Genomic DNA, 13,204 nt, shown 5'->3' with positions numbered 1-13,204 from the left:
AGTAGGCAGAGAGGCAGGCAGAGAGAGAGGGAAGCAGGCTCCCCTGCTGAGCAGAGAGCTCAATGCGGGGCTCAATTCCAGGACCCTGAGATCACGACCTGAGCGGAAGACAGAGGCTCAAACCACTGAGCCACCCAGGTGCCCCAGACTCCATTAAAAATAGGTGATACTGAGCTGATCTTGCCTGACAGGAGTAGGAAAAGGAGTGGGGACCCTCAACAGTGCAGCACGTTTCCTCAGGTGTAGAAATGGGACATGTCGCTCGGGGCTTGAAAGAGACAGAGGCCGAGGGGGCAGACCTCAGAAGCACCCGGGCATCCTCAGGAATTAGGTGATTCTGTCAATGTGGGCCTTTGCCCTCCCACGTTGGTTCGTCATTGGACAGGGCTGCCTCGGAAGGAGGTGTGACCTTGGGCAAGGCTGGTACAATCAGTGTCTAATATTGTGTCTTCAGCTAATACAATCCCCGAAGAAGGCTGGGGGCAGAAGGCCTTCTCCCCGTGGTTCCCAGCAGCTTTGGAAAAAGCTCTTTCTTCCTGAAGGAGGATATGGTCAGAGTATTACAACAGCCATGGCCTTTAGAAAATGATTTAAGAGGAGTGATGTCTCATTCTCTTGGAGCTGACATTAGGAAGGTGACAAACATTTACTTTGTCATTCATTCATTTTTATGAATGAATTATATATAATTCACTAGTTATATATAATAGTTATATATAATTGTATAATAGTTATATATAATTGTACAATAGTTATATATAATTGTACATATGATGTCTGGTGTATAATTATGGTCCATATGTCTTGCGCATCTACAGAGTAGGAGGCTCTGGGCCAGGCTATAGACATGAAACAAGACCTCTGCCCTTCAGGACCCCATACTCTGGGGAGCAGCGGGAGAGGGACACTCACAGCTCAAAGGAGCAAGGCTCTAAGGAAAGAAAGTGCAGGCCTGACTCAGCACAAAGAGTTGGGGCTCAGGAGTCACACCCAAGGCTTCCTGGAGGAGGTGACCCCTGGTCCAGCACTGTGACTCAGGTCTGAAGCTATAAATAGAACAGAAGAGGTCTTCTTTTCACCCATTCATACCAGGTAGGAAGTTGGCTGATACAGAGCGTTTGGCTCTCTCCTCTTTTAGCTTGGTACCAACACCCAGAACACCACCTCCCTTTGCTAGTTCCATCATGAACCATAGTGTCTCATTCGATGCCGCTAGATGGCAGTATTGGGTCAAAAGTGCTGTCACAGAGATGCTGCTTTATTGCTAAGTCAGCCCCGGAGTCCGGAGTCCGCTGTGGTTTATCCTCTGGGTGAGCTAATTGGGAGTGGTGGTGCGTTCCTGGGACTGGCAGTAGGATTTTTCTGGTTTTTCTTTCTTGTTTTTTTAACTTTAATTTATCAAATTGCATATGGCATATATATTCATGTGCCTAAAAGGATTGAAAAATCAAGCAAATAGTAAGAGTATTGCTCTCCACCGTAGACTGAAATTACTCTTCCAGGTTTTCGAGAAAATGGGTAAACTGGAATTTTCATGGGAATGAGCTTTTCTTACTATGTCCTTCCTACTTCCTGGCCAGGTACCAGGTGTACACATTGATGATGCTATACTTAATTTCCTTGGTGACCTCCGTTTGACACCATCTTCTATTACTTTCTCATGTTCCTCCAGCTTCTCTAAGTAGATGATGATTGGAAAGCGGCTGTTGTCTGAAATGTTTATGATATATTAGAATCAGAAGATAGGTTGGACTTCCCTGATGATTTACAGATGTTAAAGGGGAGTTGGGAGCCTCATCTCCAAAGTCACCTGGTTTATGTCCAGTAATCCCCTTTTGATGGGATTAAAATTTCTTATTAACTAAGCCAGCATTGTCTCTGTGTTTCATAGCTTTAGGGAAACTATATTTTAAAGAATACTGGCAGATATTTTGCAGGACAATTTTATTCATTCAACAAACATGCATTAGACATTTGCTAGATGCAAAGCACTGCACGAGGGCTGGAGAGTCGCAGCCGACTGATGGTCTCAGCCTTGCAGATGCTTACCGTCAAAATGGGGGAAGCAGAGGCTATTCCACGAGCAAGTGCCTTTATGGAATGACCTTTAAAAAAATGAACACAAATGGAAGAACAACACATTAAAAAATTATGAACAGTTCTATCAACTTCACATGAATTGGGAAAACGATAGAGAGGAAAAAGTGTGCAGGCAGAAGAATGAAGCCTACATTGGGGTTTAGGGCTGGTGGCATAGAGGCAGCCGGTTGGCATTGCAGCCCAGGAGAAGCAAAGATCCCCTCTCTTACCCACATGTGCCCGGAGAGAAGGCACAAGAATTTTAAGGAGGATTTCCAGATTTCTTGAGGGTTCAGAGCAGCAGTGGAAGGCGGCAGGGAAGACCGAGCAAAGACCACGGCCCCTCTCCAGCATCCAGCAGGGGAGAGGAGGATAGACTTGCTGTGGCCGGTGAAAGGTTTGTCAATTCTGCATCTAGAACATTCATCAACCAGAGAAATGGCAGGGGTGAGCCCAAATGGACAGTTGGAAACTACCAAACAGGGCTCGCGATCCTCATCACCCACAATAATAACTTAGCCGGTAATATCTATGACTGAAAAAGGAAGGAGAGAAGGAAGATAAGAGAAGGAAAGATCTTAAAACAGTGTTATTTAGAAATGTGAAAAAAAAGTGCCCGGAAAAGAAAGCCAAAAGAGTTGAAAGTGGTTGCAGTAGTCTCATTATCTTACCATTTAAGTGTGGTTTTTGTGTTGTTGTTATTGTTTTTAAGGTAGCTTCCACGGCCAGTGTGGAGCTCACTGTGGGGCTTGAACTCACGACCCCAACATCAAGACCTGAGCTGAGATCAAAAGTCAGGTGCTTAACTGACTGAGCTACCCAGGCACCCCTAGGGATGGTCCTCAATTCTCAAAATTTAGTGTGCCCTACAACCCTGAGGGAACTTGCTAAACCTCCGGCCCCACTCTCTGACTCTGAGCCAGCCTGTAGCAAGCCCAGATATCTAAATGCTTAACCTGATACTGGAGCTCAGAGGACCGTCACTTCGAGCACTTCTGCTCTAGACTCTGAGCAGGATAGAAAGCGGGATAGAGCCAAGCCCCAAATTCTCTTCCAGGCCCACTGTGGGAGTTGGAGTCAACCACTCCACTTTTTTGTCTCCCCATCTTAGCAAGGGATCGAATTAGTTCCGAGCTTCTTGAATTTTTTGAGAGATGAAGGTTGAGAATCTAATTAAAGCATTATCAGAAAAACTCAGTATATGTTGCACATAATTTTAGCGTGTTCCTAGACTGTTTGGGGTCCCTTAAATTTTTAGTTACAGTCTTTTGGAAAGAATTCTCCAAGAACGTGTTCCTTTTAGTTCCGATGTTTGAGGCTGATCTGGATTCTGGAGGCTGTGGGCAGGCTAGCTGGGGAGAGAGGGCAGGACTCCCACTCGGACAGTAACTTTGGAGTCCTTGCCTGAGGGTGGTCTTCTGCATTGCATGGGCACCTCACACTGCATTTTATGGGATCAAAGAGCTGGTCACTAACTTGGCAGATACAAATCTCTCCAACCTTGACCAAGACACTGATGGCCAACCCTCCTGGGAGTGATGAGCGACCAAGGACATCCAGGGCTATAAGAAAGCAGAACATTTCAGAAGAGTTGCATTTAATCAAAAGCTGACTCTAAGAAGAGTCGGCTTGGGGAAGGGGCCCCAGCTGTACCCTTCTCCTTCAGATCTGAGAAAAAAAGTCTTTCTAGATAAGTAATGAATTTGATAATGGCCATGGTGCCCATTCCTCATCCAGTTCATGGGCTCAGATGCTCTGGGAAGGGGGAGGACAACCCGTGCAGTTGTGAGGCCCAAAAGTCTTCAGTCATCTTTGTCAGACCTGAGAAGACCTTTCATCCAGACCAGAGCCAGGGTACAGTTCTGCCTATTATCTAGAGGCCATCGGAGGCCTCTAGAATGAGTGCATGAGTGCTGAGTTCAGACCATTTCGGGCCTAATCAAAGGAGCCATTGGCTCCAGATGCTTCCCTAATCTCAGTGAGATTAATTGAATCGGTGGCACATGGCCAACTGGTCAAAGGTCACAGGGCCAAGTTCTTAGATAGGAAGAGCAAACTCAGGGCCACTGAAGCTTTGGGCCACTCATAGGGACATGTGAGCTGGCAAGGGACTCCTGACCGCCATCCATCATCCTCCCCACCTGGAGGAGAGGCCATACATGCAAGGCTGGTGTGACTTGCCTGCTTTACCTTTGTCCTGCGTCAGCCTACTGTCCCCCTCTTCTCATTCCCAGGCTCAGTCTCCCACTGTTAAATGGTGACAGGTTATATAATGTAGCAGAATAAGGTTATCAACTGTTCCGTCTGAAATTATGCCTTCTTTGTGTTTGTCTTGGGGTTTTTGTTATTTATGGTATGACTTGATTATACTCAATTAGATGTCAGACAAAAACAAACCATATATCTGGTATGACTGCATTTATACAAAATTCTAGAAAATTCAAACTAACCCAGTGACAGAAAGCAGATCAGTGGTTGCTTAGGAATGGGGGCAGTGGGTGGCAAGAAGTGAGGAAAGAATTTGCAGTGGGCCATGAGGAAAACCTAGACTGTAGCGAATATTTCCTTAACTTGATGGTTGTAATAGTTTTAAGGGTTCATACATACGTCAGACTTATCAAATTATATGTTTTAAATATGAGCAGTTCACTACATGTCAGTTAGACGTCAATAGAGCTGTTAAAAAATTGGTCTTTTAGCATAAAATAGTTCGACAAAGTTGCAAGATTTCTGCCAACAAGAACAACAACAAAAAAGCATTTACCTATACCAGCAATAATCCGGTAGAAAATATAAGTGCATCTACAATGTCAGCAAAAATCGCAAAGCATCTAGGAATTGACTTTATAAAACATAGGGTACCTCCATGGGGAAATTTTTAAATTGTTTGAACTCTATTAAAAAATCTAAGAGGATGTGCATCCGATGGGATCGCGCAATATTGGAAGGATGACTAATCTCTGTAGATTGATGTAGCCACAGACATTAAGTATAGAAAATACTCGATTTATCAGAATTGCACAGAGCTCCACATAAGAGAAAGTACAGTACCCTTTGAACAAGGCTGGGTTTTATTAGCAAAGGAGATGTTAGGATACAATCGAAGTGTCTGCTGCATTATTAAGCATGGTGTAGGGAGACATTTCTTTCTTTCTTTCTTTCTTTTTAAAGATTTTATTTATTTATTTGACAGACAGAGATTACAAATAGGCAGAGAGAGGGGAGGAAGCAGACTCCCTGCTGAGCTGAGAAACCAATGCAGGGCTGGATCCCAGGACCCTGGGATCATGACTTGAGCCGAAGGCAGAGGCTTTAACCCACTGAGCCACCCAGGCGCCCCTAGGGAGACATTTCTGATTCGGAATCAAGAGCCTAAGTTTCGAATACTAGCTCCCACACAAGAGCCCTGGAACTTTGGGTCAATCTCTCAACATTTTTGGCCTTTTACCATCATCCATAAAAGCAGAGTCTAGACCATTTGATCTCTATAGTATATTTAGCCCCACATTTTACCATTGAAACAACAGGCTTCGGGAAGGTTGAGTGAGTTGCTTATTCCCCAGCTCCCTGTCCCCACGCCTTCAGCTTTGCATAGCAACCCCCAAAGAGCCTTTACAAAGATATTCACAGGGTTGATCTCCATTAATCCTCTCAGCAGGGGCACCTGGGTGGCTCAGTCAGTTAAGCATCTGAGTTAAACTGTCTGCCTTTGGCTTTGGTCATGATCTCAGGGTCCTGAGATTGAGCCCCAAATGGGGCTCCCCGCTCAGTGGGGAGTTGGCTTCCCCCTCTGCCTCCCCAACTCCCTGTTCTCATGCTCTCTCATTCTCTGTAAAATAAATAAATAAAATCTTAAAAAAAAAAAATCCCCTCAGCCAAGCCAAGGGACAGCCCTGCTGACTCATGAGAGGATCAAAGCTCTGCAAAGTCCTGGGGCACAATGGCTGCAACGTGTTAATATCTCGGATGAGCAAAGTCCTGGCACGAGGTAAATGCTTGATAGGTATTTGTTGAATGAGTGAACAAGGAAATTGCTCCTTATTCTACAAATGGGAAAACTGAGGTCAGAGAAGCTGACGCACCTCCACCCAGGCTGATGTAGCCAGCAAACCATGATGCATGGCCCACAAATCCTTCCATTTTTTCCATGGATGGCAATGCCTAGTTCTCATGTTCGTTAAAGACTGGGAGCCGAGGTGGGAGTAAGAAGCTGGGACCCTCTCCAAGGGGTAAAGGCTGCAGTTTGGCTCTGTGAATGGTTCAAGGTACAATTCAAGGCAGGCTGGTTATGCTCACTTGGGGGCTGGAGTGGTCTTCCGAAGCCAGGATGTAGCGATCTCTGCTGGAGATTTGAATGGCAAGGATGGTAGTTAATTTGCAGGGCTAGTGGGGGCTTTCCAAAGGGGATGGAGAAGGTAGGAAAGGAACCCCCTGGGGAGATCCAGGATGCTTCAGACAGGCCTCCAGCAACACGTTCAGCCCTATCAGTAGAGTCAAGAGTCAAGTAAAGTCACACTTTAATAATGAAGTACAGAAGTCTCCTTGGTTTTTTTCTTTCCTCTGATAATGTGGATTCAAGTTTCTTTCTATGATTATGGGACACCCATCACTTGGTCCTGATCTGCACCCCTGAGGCTGAGGGAGAAATGTCTCACACTAGAAACCGGGCAGGGCAGTGTGTGTCACTTGTGTGTGGAAGCAGAGGGCAAGGTTGAAAAGCAAAACCACTCGCTGCCATAGAGGCCTGCAGGGTGGCGGGGGTGGGAAGGGGGGGTAGTGGGCAGGGCTAGGCACTCAGCTTGGCTCTGAGAGCAGCAGCCAAGGTGGCCCAGAAGCAGTGGTGCCTGGGCAGACCCGACCCTGGGAGCCAAGAAGTCTGCTCCTCCCACAGCAGCTCTGGTCTGGGCTCAGCCTGCGCCTGAGCTGAGCTCACAGGAAAGGCTGGGGGGTGTTGTTGCAGCAGCATGGAGGCTTCTGAAACGGTAGTAAAACCTCATTTGTTCATTCATTCATTCACTCACTCACTCATTCAATAAATATTTCTTTAGCACCTGTAGTGTGGCACACACTGATTTCTCTAGGTCTTTGGTCTGGTAGCCAAACTTGCTGCTATGGACTAAAAGAGAAATTTCCAAACTCTGAGTATGCATGCTTCATTAAAACACAAAGTTGTTTTGCATTTTAGAATGAAAATGCAAAGAGAGGCATCTCTGGCACAGAGGAGACAGTTCTAGCATTACTCCCAAAAGGGCTGCCTTCTCTGCAGTTTCCTAGCTGTGCAGCCCGACAAGACACTTTCCCTCTCTGGATCTCAGTTTTCTCTGAGTGAAGCGGAAGCAGTAGTACGCACCTTGCCTACCCAAGGGGTGCTTGGAGATTTGTATGTCCAGCTGAGCTACACTGTACAGATTATTGTCTGGCATTTTATCCTAACCTTTGGCCATCGGGATTCTCTTTGAATCAGTCTCCCCAACTACAATGAAAAATATCAAGCAAAACCAGGGTCAAGAGTTGGTCCACTTGGGCCTATTTGGAAAAGGAGTCAAATAAAGGAGTCAGTTTGAGGCATCAGACTGGTAGCGTTCAGGCCCACACATACTTCTCATAAAAGTTTGATTCCCGCATAACACGGCCAGTACAGCCCTTTGATAACTTTGCCCTGATCTTGGAAAACAACTCCTAGCAGAGCTATTTTCAGCAAACACAGCCAAAGAAAGCTGACAGACTCCAGGGCCCTGACTTACAAAGGGGGTAGTTTAGTTAAATAATATTTAGTTGAAATTTAACCAAATTGTCAAAAGCTTTGGTCAAAGGAGAAACTTGGGCTAGAGCTGGACATGTGATTAAAAATGTACCTACCCCTCAAACAAACGCACACACACACACACACACACACACACACACACACACACACACACACACACACGCATGTGTCAGCAGATGGGGCAATCCCTCCATTCAGTGGACAGTCTGCATGTCATGAGCTCTGCCCACATCATGGACTCCTATAACTTCCTCATGCTATTTTTCAAGGGCAGTGGGCTGTAGCATTTCTATGAAATATTTATAAAGATATTGCTTAAACAAACCTGATGCCTTTTCTCGTAGATCTCTAATCACATCTCCGCTCTGTGCAAGGCAATTTGTTCCCCGTGTAATTGAAGATCCTGCTAGAAGGCAAATGCCAGAAGACTTGTCACCTGTAGGCAAGGTTTGTGGCATTTTATTCCTTTTATTAAAAAAGATTTTATTTGTTTTTTTATTTATTTATTTAGAGCACGAGCAGGGGGAAGGGCAGAGGAAGAGGGAAAGAGAGAATCTTAAGCAGGGTCCGTGCCCAGTACAGAGCCTGACCTGGGGCTGAATCTCACGACCTTGGGATCATGACCTGAGCCGAAATCAAGAGTGCCCAACCAACTGAGCCCCCCACCCCACTTGCCCCACACTTATTTTATTCTTATCCGTTCACTTGGTCATCCCACAGGCAGGTCCCGAAAGCTCTCTACTCTCCCTCAGGGGTTTTGCTAAGCTTTTGTAAGGATACACATCAAAGCACAGTTCCTGCCCTCAAGAAAGTTACACATAATAAACAAAAGAACACAGAAATAGAAATGTCATTACAAACCTAAACCCTCTGTTTGTATCATTGTTCTCCTGGGTTAATATTATGATTATCATTTCCTCAAAGTTGAAATCCTCCTAGTCAGAGATCAATACACTCTAAGTAACCAGTTGAAATTTTTGGGGTTTTGGTGTTTTGTGAAAACTTTACTTCTTATTCAGATTTCCACAAAATTTAAAAGTTAATAATTTCACCAGAGTTTGAGGTCCAAGAGAAGAGAGAATAATTCAGGGAGCCCCAAGATTTTCCCTTTAGCCTCAGACCAAAAGGAGCCTTGGACATCCCTGTGCTTAGGGACAGTGCTGGGGAATACCTCAGGCTTGAAACCTACCACTCTTGGAAACCTACCTAGGCAGGCTCCAAAACTCCACAGAGCATTTGGGGAGGCATCCTTCATGGTGGGGCTGTCCCAAATGTCTGGAGAACGTTTGTGGGAAACATCCTGATGAAAGATTTAGCATGGTTTCTCCACTGTGGACTCACACCCAGGTCCAGTATTAATAAGAAGATCTGAACGATTTTGACATTAATAAATCCTTTGGCCCTGATTTCTGCCCAAGTTTCCTGGGAAGTCGGTGAGGGTAGGTGGGTCCCTATGAATCGGGATGCACCTGGGAAATAGGCTGGAGTGTGACTCTTTATCTTGCGTTGATGACACCCGTCTGGGCTGTGCAGCCAGACTCTGTGCATTTGAATCCTGGCTCTTTCCTGTGTTTCTCACCTGGGAAGAGCTTAAGTTCCCTAGCTTCTCTATGGCTCAGAGTTCTCATCTCTAAAAATGGGTTTTCATGTGTTGCGAAAATGGATAATTCCTACCCATGTGCCTGGTGACAGTGAGTGTTCAGGAGGTCTTAGATGGAGCTACAAGGATATGTGGGAGGGACGCATGGGTCTGCAGCAGGGCCATGGGGAGGCATCTGTAGCTCCTCCCCCCCACCCTACAGTGGACCCTCCAAACGCTCTCAGTTACAGTTGCACAACTGTGTTCCGCTTCCCACCCACCCGCCTCCTCCTGAGATCAGGTCCTCCTCATCTCTTCCCACAATTTTTGCAGGAGTTCCCCAACCCATTTCTCCATCTCCAGACCTCTCCTCATCTCCTTCCTCCTCCAGGGTAGTTGTCTAAAATCACAATCACACCTCTCGTCTGCTTAAAACTTTTGTTGACCGCCCATCCCCTAGCACAGCAATATCCAAAATGCTGTCACTAGCATACCAGCCTCACGGGTTTTGTTTTTTTTTTTGTTTTTGTTTTTGTTTTTTTGTCATATCTGCAGGTGTCCCTTGTGCTAGGGTTTTGCCTCTGTCTCTCAGCCCCTCGCCCTCAATTACCACTCAGCTCTGTATTTTAGGGACTCGGAGTCTACAGGCTACATTTTCTGAACTCTGCTGCCTCCTGTCCGGACCTCGGGCATGCGGACGAGCCAAGCAGAGGCGTAATGGAAGGCAAGAGGAAGAGGCAGACTTGCTGGGCAGCAGGAATGCACTGGGTCTAGGTTCCAGCAGCCCGCCTGGGGGTTGAATCCAAGCCAAGGAAGCACCACTTTACCGGATCCAGAACTGAAGACACCAGCCATCTCCAACCCTGCAGAAGCAAGTGCCGATCTCTGGAACCCAGCCCCAGCGTATTCACAACCTTGATTCCCCAACAGCTCAGTGACCAGTCTCCTGTCTTTAAATTTCCTCATTTGAAACGCCCAGGGCAGAATCTGCTTTCTGTCCCAGACTCCTGTCCTATGAGTTATGTACAATTTTTCTCTAAGTTACTCCTAAAACAGAAACAACTAGCCCTTGTCCTAACCAATAACATCTATGAGGTCCTAAGCTGGTGCATGTTTTTCTAATCTGTATTAGACTCAATGCATAACTGTTAATATTAATATGAAAGTGGTCTTTCATGTACCATCTAAATTCATGACCTGTGCTGATCTAAACCCCATTCTGGGTATATACACACTCTCGTCCAGGGATACAATTCAGCCTCCCCTTCACCACCCAACTGCAGCCTCTCTTTCTGGCTCCCATCCCCAGGTCCCCTACAGAGACCATTCCCTTTTCTTCTCTTCCTCTCTAAATCTCATGCTTTGTTCAGCAACAGCCTTTTTTTCTATGCCTTTGCATGCTTTGCTCGGAATTCATGGAAGCCAATCTTTCATGAATCTTGACTCCTTCCCTGACCAGAAAATTCCTTCTTATTCTTAATTCAATCATTCCCTACATTTTGAAGTTTTCTTCAAACTTCATCCCACACCAAAGGCATTGAACTCCCATCATGCTCCCTCCTACAGTGAATTCCTTTGTAGGTTCAAAACATAACCCCCCCACCCCACAAATTTCACAAAGGAGGTCAGGGTATTTGTTGAGCAAATACCCAAGAAACAGATAAATTATCTGATGCCTGTGGCTTTGTTGGGCTAGAAGCTGGGGAAAGGCTACCCTGGAGGAGGGGAGAGAATGATGGGCACGATCACCATTGAGCACAAGGTGTGTGCTTGGGATAGCTTAGGAAATTGAATACAGAAAGAATTGCAGATGCTAGCTTTAAGGAATTAGAATTTAGTGACATATATTCTGCCCTGCATCTCCACCAAACACAAGGGCCCAACAGCCCCCTCCGGATCTTTTATTTCATTGAGTTCTCTCTTCATGCACCTGCATGGTGAGGCTATTTGGTCTAGAGTAAGAGGACACTTCTGAGCCAATAGTCAGTCAACCATGAATGACTGAAGAGGTCAACAACATCTGGACTATTGTCCTACCAACATTTTCTAGACACGTACTCCATGAAAGGTGCAACACTAAGCTCTGGTTTAGAAGAATTTTCAGGAAAGTAACCAAGATATTCCTTTTAAAATTCTAATACAAAATAATAAAGATCGAAAAACATAAGCTTTGGAGTCCAACAGACTGGGCTTATGCTCCTCTTTGGCAAATTCCTATTTGTATAAGGGGAAGTGGTTAACCTTTTCATACTTTAGTTCTCTGATTTGAAAAATGGTAATAATGACACCTTATAGTATTATTTTGAGAATGTGATGAGATAGTACAGAAAAAGCACCTATTTAGTGTTCAGTTAATAGAAGCTATTGTTTTATCACTAAGACTGTAATAGAACCAATGGAAGAGAATAGAAATTGGCGCTGGGGACATTGGTCTAGGAGGGCAGAGAAAGCAGAGACCTCAGGAAGGTTGTATGGGGAGGGAGTATGGACTGAGCCTTTGGGATGTCAGTGGAGTGGACTTCCCGGGTCCAAAGAGCTGACTCACAGCTCTAAAGCAGAGAGAATGCAAGGGTGGAAGGTGAGGGTGACAGGGCGGCCAAGGATCGCTTGGAAAAGATTTTTCTTTGAAGCATCAGGCTGACTTTGAGGCCAACTGGGCTACCTTTCAACCCTCAGAGGGCAAGGGACACGAGGACACAGGCATACAGGACAAGCAAACACTATTAGCTTTATAGACAAAATAAGAGCCTTATAAACAGCCTTAGAGTTAAGTTCTGAGTTCTGTTTTGATTACATCAGCCTGTAAATCCTCCCCACTGCCTGCCATGGAATCCACAGGATTTTTCCCTCTATCTACTGTGTCACAGTAAAGCAGAACTCACAGGGGTCCTTAACGCAACTCATAGGAAGGTCTCACTTTCCACAACAAGGATATTCCTAAAAGTTATTTGTAAAAGGACATTCAGTTGAGTACACTATTCAGGGCAATCTGTGTGGTATGATTTTTTTTTTTTTTTAATATAGTGCAAACCACCACCTACAACGTTTGTTTACCATAGTTGCATTTCCCCCGCCCACCATTGGTTTCTTTAAGCAAGCAGACCTCAAAAAATACTAAGGATATTGGATGGTTTTAAGGCAGATTCCGTTCTAGGTACTGGCCCTAGAAGGGAATGTAAACACAAGGGTTTCTTCTTCTTCTTCTTCTTCTTCTTTTTTAAGATTTTATTTATTTGTCAGAGAGAGTACACACAAGTAGGCAGAGTGGCAGGCAGAGGCAGCGAAAGAAGCAGGTTCCCTGCCAAGCAAGGAGCCTGATGGGGGACTTGATCCCAGGGTCCTGGGATCATGACATGAGCTGAAGACAGCAGCTTAACCAACTGAGCCACCCAGGCATCCCTGAACAACAGGGGTTTCTTTAAGGAAATTCAAGGATCAAAGACATAGAATACACATATGAAAAGCAAAGCTTAAGAATGTCTTCTTAGGGGCGCCTGGGTGGCTCAGTGGATTAAAGCCTCTGCCTTCAGCTTGGATCATGACCCCAGGGTCCTGGGATCGAGCCCCCCATTGGGTTCTCTGCTGGGCAGAGAGCCTGCTTACTCCTCTTTCTCTCTCTGCCTACTTGTGATCTCTGTCTGTCAAATAAATAAATAAAATCTTTTAAAAAAAAAAGTATGTCTTCTTAAATTTTCTGTTGGGGCACCTGGGTGGCTCAGCCGGTCAAGTGTCTGCTCTCGGCTCACTCAGGTCATGATCCCAGTATCTTGGGATGGAGCCCC

The sequence above is a fragment of the Mustela putorius genome, unplaced genomic scaffold (assembly GCF_011764305.1).
Source record: "Mustela putorius furo isolate JIRA1106 unplaced genomic scaffold, ASM1176430v1.1 tig00000281_pilon_pilon_pilon, whole genome shotgun sequence".
Classification (NCBI taxonomy): Eukaryota; Metazoa; Chordata; class Mammalia; order Carnivora; family Mustelidae; genus Mustela; species Mustela putorius.
Note: the sequence above shows the minus strand (reverse complement) of the source record.